This window comes from Felis catus, chromosome C2 (assembly GCF_018350175.1).
Source record: "Felis catus isolate Fca126 chromosome C2, F.catus_Fca126_mat1.0, whole genome shotgun sequence".
Taxonomy (NCBI): Eukaryota; Metazoa; Chordata; class Mammalia; order Carnivora; family Felidae; genus Felis; species Felis catus.
In genome coordinates this window covers 85,205,278-85,215,023 of record NC_058376.1, presented here as the reverse complement: position 1 = coordinate 85,215,023, position 9,746 = coordinate 85,205,278, and the positions used below count along the sequence as shown (strand labels likewise).

Sequence of the window (9,746 nt, the reverse complement as noted above, 5' to 3'; positions counted from 1 at the left end):
TCTTTCCTCATTGGTTTCTTGCACCGGTTAACAAGCAATGCTGAAAAGATAACTTATTCTCTTCCAAGGCTGTTCCAGAAGACTGACGACACTGACACCTGAAGATGACCACATGAAAAATAGTTCAACATTTCTTAACTGACCATGTTACATGATTTTGTTGATTTCAGAAAGGCTCCTTTTTTTTACCCATAGGCACTATGGTTTGCTATGCTGCAAGCATTAATAGTTCTAGGAAAATAATATGCTCTGCCATAGGAACTCTGGGAACAACATGAATGATAGGAGTTACCTTTCACTACTGAGCCTCTTGTATGTTGAAAGATGGATTTTACTTTACCATAATGTTTGCGTGATTCTTATTCTACCCATTTACACTTAGGCTCTCCCTGACCCCCCAGTTGCCTGGGGTACACATTTGAAGCTAAAAGAAGGAACTTAGACATCATCTTCTAAACTAGGAAATAGGTTCAGAAAGTTCAAATTACTGCCCAAGGTCACCTAGTGTCGCAGCATGGACCAAAATCAAGATTTCCTAATTTCTAATTTTGACTGTTTTTTTCCAGGGCATTCGACCATCTTCCCTATGCAGTTAATAATATATGAGAGCTGCCTAAGAGTACCAATTTCTACTGAGGCATGCTCTCTGTCATTAAGTGCTCCAGCAAACTGTTAATTAAGATTGTTTTGAGCTGTTTACCAATTTAGGTGATGTCAGATACTTCTCTTGGATTCTGTTAGCCTCTTGGGATGGCAGAAAATTCTGTTGATTCTGTTGCCTGAGGTTTGGCCATCTGTTCTAAATCATGATTGTGGCTGCCATTTGGAAATCCATAATCTGACACCGTTACCAGAACTGTACATTTAAAACGCTTTAAGCTGTTTGTGAGTCACAAGCCCTTCATGAGCTCCCCTTAATTTTACAGGATATCCACAGAGAGTGCTAACATTTAAAGTTGAAGGGTATAGTGAAGAAGCTCCACTCCTGTTCTTTTCCCCAGGCATTTTGTGAAAGAGGTCCGAGATAGAAAACAAAACCCTGGAAGGTGCAAGGTGATGGCCCAGCACAGAACGGTCAGGAAAGGTCAGACATAGCAATGAAATCATAGGTACTTCAGTCAGACTTACAAAGTTCTCCAGGAAGGCACATTGGGTACTCATTTGGGGAAAGGATCAACATGATTCAATGTACGTAGAAGACTTTCAAGAAGTATTCTGTCTTAAAATAAATGTTTCCTGGGGCAACTGGGTGGCTCAGTCGGTCAAACGTCTCTGACTTCCGCCGGGTCATCATTTCACCGTGTGAGTACGAGCCCCGTGTCGGCCGCTTCCATGCTGACACCACTGAGTCTGCTTAAGATTCTCTCTCTTTCTCTCTCTCTCTCTCTCTCTCTGCTCCTCCCCACTCACACTCTCTCAAAAATAAATAAACATTAAAAAAAGGTTTGTGAAAAAAATGTTTACTTAAAAAAATTTATATATTACACCTTGCACTTTCTAGAGTTAATTCTTAGTACCTTAATGTTCCTAATATCCTTTATCTTACAAGTTAATGATTATGCCCTTAAGGGCTAAAATATCTTCTGAAATAATGAGTTAATACACAAAAAAAACACATAGGACAGTGCCTGGCACATGATAAGTGTTACTGTAAATGTTTGCCGTTATTATTCATTTCTTCATGTATCATTTACGGAGTGCTGATTCTAGTAAGTGGAGACTCACTGAAGGTGAGGGCCACGGATCGTGCCCACAAGGAGTTTATAGACACCTGAAGGAAACAGATAAGTAGCTTACAACAGAGAGATACCTGGAACAGTATACAGAAGATATTGTGGGAACAGTTGCGGGGGGGGCAAGCAGATTTCCTGGGCCCCACGCCAGACTTGCTGAATCCCAACATGAGGTGGAGGGGCCCAGGAAGCTGTATTTTCAAAAAGCTCCTCAAGCAATTCCAAAGCAGCCTGGGGTGTTTGCCTAATCTAAATTAGGCTGGAGGAAAATTTCTGGGAGAGCCTTTCTAGAGGGGTTGATACTAGAGTTGGAATCTGGAAGAATGAAAGGTATCCTAGGCTGAGGAAAAATTGCTCAAAGAAAGGTACAGAAGAGTCTTTCTTGTTTGGAGACCTGCTGGTGGATGGGTCTGGTTAGCATGAGGGCCTTGTGGAAAAGGGTGAAACAAGTAGGATGACCATATACATCATGACTGAAATCAGGACACTTGTGAGAATGAAAAGAGGTGTTACTAATATCAAGTGGGGGAACAGGTGCCCTCTATAGGAGATGATGCAAGGGGACACACAAGAGCTCTGAAGAGATCTCAAGGTCCTTCAGAGCAGTGGCAGACAGGTGATAAGATCAGGTCTACGCTCTAGAATTCTTCCTGCCATCTCGCCTTTGGCATCATTCTAAGTGAAATTGCCAATTTTAGAGAATAGTTCATGTTTATACAATTTCTTGGAATATGTCATTTACAATTGTTCTTGTTTAAAAAAAATTTTTTTTTAAGTTTATTTATTTATTTTGAGAGAGACAGAGACAATGTGAGTCAGGGAGGGGCAGAGAGAGAGAGGGAGAGAGAGAATCCCAAGCAGGCTCTGTGCTGGCAGCACAGAGTCCGACCCGGGGCTCGAACTCACGAAACTGTGAGATCATGACCTGAGCCGAAACCAAGAGTCCGATGCTTAACCAACTGAGCCACCCAGGTGCCCCTATAAGTTATTCTTTATAAGGATCCTAATGTAATGCTGAAAATGCACTTAGCAGTTAAAATCAGATATAAAGGTGGCAGTCTGAGAAATCCACAGTGCTAACTAATAACTGGTCCTAGAATACATTATTTCATTTATATAACAATATCCACATTCACTCATTCATTATTTATTAAACACCTACTATTTACCATTCATTCCTTTAGGTATCGGGGAAATAGAGTGACGAGGCAGATGAGGTCCCTGTCTTTATGAAGCTTACATTCTAGCAGAAGAGATAGACAATAACTAAGTAAATATGTAGTATAATTTCAGGTATTGGTAAGTGTTGAGGAAAAAAAATCCAATCAAGATAAAAGGCTAAGGGATTGAAGAGCGACTAGTAGTCAGGGCGATGGTATTTTAATTAATTTGGATAGAGACAGCCTCCTTGAATGGCACAGTATGCAGTCAGGGAGTGAGCCATGTGACCACCTAAGGTTCATGTGTTTCTTTTTTTTTTTTAAACATTTATTTATTATTGAGAGACAGAGAGACACAGAGCATGAGCAGGGGAGGGGCCGAGAGATGGAGAGACACAGAATCTGAAGCAGGCTTCAGGCTCTGAGCTGTCGGCAAGCAGAGTCTGACGCGGGGCTTGAACTCACAAACCGCGAGATCATGACCTGAGCTGAAGTCAGACACTCAACTGACTGAGCCACCCAGGCGCCCCGGTTCATGTGTTTCAAGCAGAGGAATGAGGAAGTGCAAAGGCCCCGACGTAGGAACAAGCTTGGTGAGTTGGAGGAACAGAAAAAAGAACCTCAAATTGCTTTCTGATCAGGTCACTCTGAAGTCCATGCCATGGCCTACCAGGGTTCCTGTGATCTGACCTTTACCTACCTATCCCTACCTCCTGAGTCTTACAGTTTGGGAGGGAGCTATGGCCTGCAGGTGGAAGGTCCTTGAGAAGGGAGAGGGAATCCTGGTACCTCAGCCTCCCTTAACCTTAGTCTCCTGACTCTCTAATTCTGGCAGCACGTTTTCTTTCAAGAGAAGGAAAAGAATTCTAACACCAAGCATCTACAATCTACTAGCAGAGTGCTTTGCGAATGTCATTTATTTAAGCCTGATACCAGCCCTGTGGGATTAGCAATATTGTCACCATTTCGTAGGTGAGGAACCAAACTCAAAGAGGTCAAATAACTTTTCCGTGGTTATATTCTATTAAATGGTGGTTTCAGGTCTTTTTGCCACAAAATATCTTTCAATCCTGTGAAGCCATAAGTCATATTAAGTAGGGTATACCGCTGGTACACTACCTGAAAGTCTGTTCCTGACATCGGCTCCAAGACATTGCTTGTAGAATAGTACTTTTCTCCCCCCATGAGGAAATCTCGAAGACTAGGATATAAACCTTGTATAGAGAGTAGTACCCCATTTCCCCCCACAAAAGAAGCTCATAATAAATAAGAAAGCCAGATTTTAATTCTGGTGCGGTGACTAATTCATTAGGTCTGAGACCTTGGCATGCCCCTTTGTCCATCTGAGTCCAGTTTCCAGATCTGCAAAATGGGTGCTATGATTTAAGTCTAGCTGTTGTGCATGTGAAAGTGCTTTGAAATGGAAAATGATATACACATAAAAGGAATGACAACCTTATTGTAAATATATTTGGCCAATAAAAAAATATGTCCTGGTGAATGATGGGTTCAATTTCCGAGTTTTGGAACATTAAAACACACATAAACGCACACAACTACTGGAGTGATAAATAACTAAACTTCTTTCTGGTTGCTAGTTATTTTCATCCTTCATTCTTTCTCATCCTTGAACTTTAAAGTCTATACAGAAAGGCAGATGTCTTGCCTGGAGCATGAGTTGCTGCAAGGGTATGGAAGACAATGGCCAAGAACAAACTAAGAGGGCAGAAGTCCAGGAATGTATTCCATACAGCCAGGCAAAAGAACTGTAAGACGAAAAACAAAGCAAAACCAGTTCCCACCAATCTTATGAAGATTAACATTGTGAGTGATGAAAAAGTTAACAGTGAATAAAGCTTTTGTAGATATACAAAAGAAACTTCCACATTTCTCAAAAGGCCTTTCCCCTGAACCTCTGCAGAAACAGCTGATTCCTCAACAGTGACATGAAAATGAACCAATTAGGGACACCTGGGTGGCTCAGTCAGTTGGGCATCTGACTTTGGCTCGGGTCATGCTCTTGTGGTTCATGGGTTCGAGTTCCGCCTGGGGCTGTCTGCTCTCAGAGCACTTCAGATCCTCTGTCCACCTTTCTCTCTGCCCCTCCCCTGCTCATGCACTCTCCTTTCAAAAATAAATAAACATTAACAGGAAGGAATGAAAGAAAAGAAGAAAATGAACCAGTTAATGGCGATGAAGCAACAAGATTAACGGCTCAAGTGTATTACAGTGTGGATATACCAAGTACAGCAAAAAGAGCAATAAATTCAGTATTTTGTATGTTTTTTAAAAAGTAAATAAAGTCTATATAGAAAGGATAAGGAGCTGTTTAGGCTACTGCCAAGTGAGATGAACTGTGGGGTGCCTTTATGTAGGCAGTCAAAAAAGGATAATTATTTCTAGAACTAAAAAAGAGACAAAGAGAAGGAAAAGAAGGAGAATGGGGGGCAGGTAAGAATGAAAAATTTCTATTTATCTAGGGCCATTCGGCCTTCTACGGAGTGACTCAATTTTAATTAGCTGGTTTTGACCAATTGTGGTCTTCCTCATCTATAGTCAGGGGTAGGCGCAGAAGAGAACTCCCTAAACACTGTTAGTATCCTAAGGAGCTATCCATCAGCCCTGCCCAGCAAACATGTCTTTAGCCTCGGTAGGCACTTGGACTCCTGGTTGGACTTACACAAGCTATCTCCATCGTTCCTGTAGTCCAGGGAGGGAGGTTGAACTAGGAGCAGGAATGTTTCACTTAGGAAGAGTGGAGTTTGAGGAAGGCTATAAAATGTAGAGGTGCAAAGAGATCAGCTAATACCAGGGATGGCTGCAGGCTTTCAAAACAAGGTTTGTACAGTGGAACCTTCTTTCCTAACTTTTTGATTCACAGTTTTAAATTTTTGTGTGATTTCCTTTCCCAGAAAAGCATAAGCACTATTAAAGGGAAGGAGAATCCAAGTCCTCAAAAATGTCCGTGTCAACAGTGATCTTTTAGAACTGAAAAAGGAAGGTTCTACCTGGAAGACTTTAAGTGGAAAGGAAGGAATCCCACTATTATTCTGCTGTTCAGAAGATTAAGCAAGAAATTAATAGTTGCAATATTTTTCTTCTAAAAAATGTCCCCCTCTACTTGAAGAAGATCTCATGTAACTCTTGTCTTTTCAGATGAGGATTACAGATCTCCTTCCATCGGATGTAACAGGGTGAAGGGGGCAGCTGGCAATGCTGGACAAGAGCATGGACTCTGAAACCACATACCATGGTTTGAATCCCATCCTCTCCACTTCCTAGCCCTGTGATGATGGGGAGGTTACTGACTCTCCCTGAGCCTCGGTGTCCCCATCTAGGACATAAGACTATTTATGCCTATCTATTAATTAGGATTTAATAAGACAGTGGGAAAAATAAGATGCAAAATCACTGAGATACATTTAGTGAGTTAACATGTGTTAATTCCTTTTCTTTTTCTTCCTTATTTGGTAAAGCACCCACATGTTCTCAGTAAATCTTTCTAAAGGGCAATCAATAGGAAAGTATTTTGATCTGAGATTTGCATAGCTAAAACTTTGAAGCTTTTCAAATTTTAGGGTCAAATGCAAAAGGCAGAGGTTTTAGAATAAGAATTCATTAGGCTGTAAATCCCTTTGCATTTGGGGATACTTCTTTCATATTTGTATATAAAGCTATTCACTCAGTATTTATTATGTGCCAAGAACTGATTTTAAGTGATTTACATTTATTCTTCCACTTGATTCTCACACACCCTGAAATAAAGGGTCTCTATTCCCATTTTAGAGGAGAGAAAATGAAGGTTCAAGCTCACAAACACTGTACAGCTTCCTTGGACCCTGATGCATAGTAGATAATAACTAATCAATGGTTGAATTAATAAACTGCCCTGTTATACTTATAGAGCACTTTGAATGTATACATCTTTTTCACATAGCAGATCTTGTTTTATCCTTTTTTAGGCAATCAAATCATTCTTTCCTTCTTCTTTCCCAGATTGGGAGGAAACTTATTACTCTTAGATACAAGTAAGCGCCTTGAAATATTAATGGTTTTGAATAGAGTAAGACAGGTTTTCCAGTTCGGTCCTTCTGATTGGTAAAGTCTTCCAAAGGGAGGAGGGAGAAATTGGCAGGAGCGTGTCCGATTCTGAATAGCCCAAACCTGCTGCTTATATGCTCTATTCCTTGCTAAGAGTGGGAAGCCAAATGACAAGACAAAAGATGAAAGTCAGTTTTGATGTTAAAGTCTGCTTTGGCGTTCTTATAATATTGTCATAGATCATTTATATTAACTTAATATAATTACTTTAATAGTGATGCGTATTATAAATAGATGAATCATCTTGAATGCAAACCATAGAAATTAAACAAATTAAGTGTTTAGCTCAAAGGTTTTTTTTTTCTTCCTTCTCTTCTTCTTCTTCTTCTTCTTCTTCTTCTTCGTCTCCTTCTGTGTCTCTTCCTGAACACAGGCAGCCAGAGATTCAGGCCCCCAGATTTCTCTCTGCAGAGTGTACTTTACCTTTTGGATGGGACTTTAAAGACTTTAAACAGCTTGAGACTTATAGTTTGCCACAGGAGCATGTAGCAAATTCCTGTTTCTACTTTTTGAACCAGGAGCTGGAGTATAAGAGCCCTGCGCAGGAAGTCGCAGGTGGTGGGAAAGGGGAAACAAGGTCATTTTCAACCATGTACATTGAGGTTGTACCTTTAAAGTCAATTCTAAATTTAATTGAAAGCTGAGGGCAGAGAAGCCAAGATCGGAGCAATGTGGTGATTTATTCTGAAGCCTGTAAGAAGTCATGCGGCTGAATGTGGGATGAGCTGGGGCTTTAATAAAAATGGCACTGGGGAAGCCAGCGGGAAGAGGCACAAGAATGGAACTGGGTTAGATGAAGGATCTCCAGGCCTGAAAGGGAGCGGAGGTCTGAGAGCAGTGTTTGCCCAAACTCTGCTGTTTTTACCATGATGGATGCACATAAGTAATCCGCATCAAAAGCAAAAACCAAGATCAGACAGAAGCCACCAAGACTCTTTAGACAGAGAATTTTGCATGAAATCATTAAGGTGTCCAAATTACAGAAAGGCTATGAAATGAAGGGCAATGAAAACTCACCTAATATTATTTCTAGCTGAAATTTAGCTGAAGAAAAATGACAGGTTCCTTTATTAAAACACTACAGGACTTGACAGCAAAGCTCCCACACATTTCTATGGGTGTTATTGTCTACTAAATTATATTGGACCATTGCAATAGAAAATCCATAACATGTTCTCAGAATCAAATCTTCTCTGTTGACAAATGGTTTAGGAACAATCTTTGCAAGCTAAAAAAAAAAGGAAACAAAAACTTGTTAGCATATATTATATTACAAAGGAACTGAGCTAGAAATTGTACTTCCTGGGTTCTAGGCTCTCTGACCTGAGGGAGGGGTTTTTGTCCCTCCAGTGGTGAAGACTGCATTATCTATCCCCATGACTCTAATTTTTATAGGTCCTTTTTTTTTTTTTAGATCAACCTCACATCCTATTCGGCATGACGATTATTATTGATTTTAATCTTATGACGAAAACATTACATGTTCATTGCAGAAAACTCAGACAATGCAAGAGAGAATCAGGAAGAACATAAACATCCCTTATAATCTTACCATCCAGAGATAACCACTGCTAACATTTTGGTCAGTATCACTCTGATTAAGATGAAAGTCAAAGGACCGGGAAAGTTTCACTTCGGAGAACCAGGCACTGCTTCTTATTGAGGAGGAGTTGTCACATTCGGAATTTGGATGTAGTGGTGGCCTTTGTCAAAATCTTTAGCTAAGCAATCACTGACTTTGAGTCAGCCTTTCCCTCATTGCTCTCTTCTTTCTAGTTGGCTGATTCACGCCAGGAAGATCTAGGTCACTACAGAGGAAACCATGCAAGGGTCAGTCTGGATTCACAGAATCACGTGCTTGTCACTAGTCACCACCAAGTTCCAAATAACTCCCTAGGGGAGTGTAAGTGTTTGGTGTGTATGTGTGTATGTGTGTGTGTGTGTGTGTGTGTGTGTGTGTGTGTGTGTATGTGTGCTCGTGCGTGCTTTTTGGGTAAAGTTTGGACAAGGACTAGATAGTAATTATAGACACCTAAAAGTGATTGATATGTTGGGGTATAGGAATTATGAGTGAAATTTCTTTTAATTATTTCCTTTATTCTTGTTACAATATTTGTGTAGCAAATGAAAATAGTAAGAAAAAGAGAAGGCAAGGAGAGGGGCAGATGAGGACAAGGGAGAGGGGCAGATTGGACACGGACCAATTCTTTAGAAGCAAGCAGTAGCGTATATGGCAGACTTTCTGCCTTCTAGGTTAAAAAAAATTCACAATAACGATGCTTTTGCATTTCAGTTTACTAGATCTGAAAGGGAAAGACCTGGGTTCAAATCCCACTGCTACCTGCTGCTTAGTTTCTCTGAGCTTCAGTTTCTTCATCTATAAACGAGATCATAACACTGCTCTTACCTAATTTACAAAGATGTAAAAGGAAAGTTTAAATGAGGTCATAATGTGAAGAAAAATGTTATTTTAGGATACTGAGACCTTCCTTGTGTTTTACAATTATATTTGACAGTTAGAATTACTTTGATTAGCCATAAAATTTCTACATTGCTAGATGTCCCTCATGATGATATTGGTTCTGTTATAGTTGATGGCGTTTAATTTCTTTGTTTCAGGGAATCAGGGTAAAGCCATGAAAATCTGGGCATGAATTTTGAGAGGCCTTGGACAGGAAACTTAGGCTCACTGAACCTCAGTTTCCTGTCCTGTAAAATGGGGAGAGTGAGACTTACCTTGCAGAGCTGTTAA

The 9,746-nt window shown here is 40.3% G+C and overlaps 1 pseudogene; it reads left to right on the top strand.

Annotated features, from left to right (window-relative positions):
* The first annotated feature begins 4,480 nt into the window (after positions 1–4,480).
* On the top strand, positions 4,481–6,132 carry LOC101094993 (annotated as a pseudogene).
* The last annotated feature ends 3,614 nt before the right edge of the window (positions 6,133–9,746 follow it).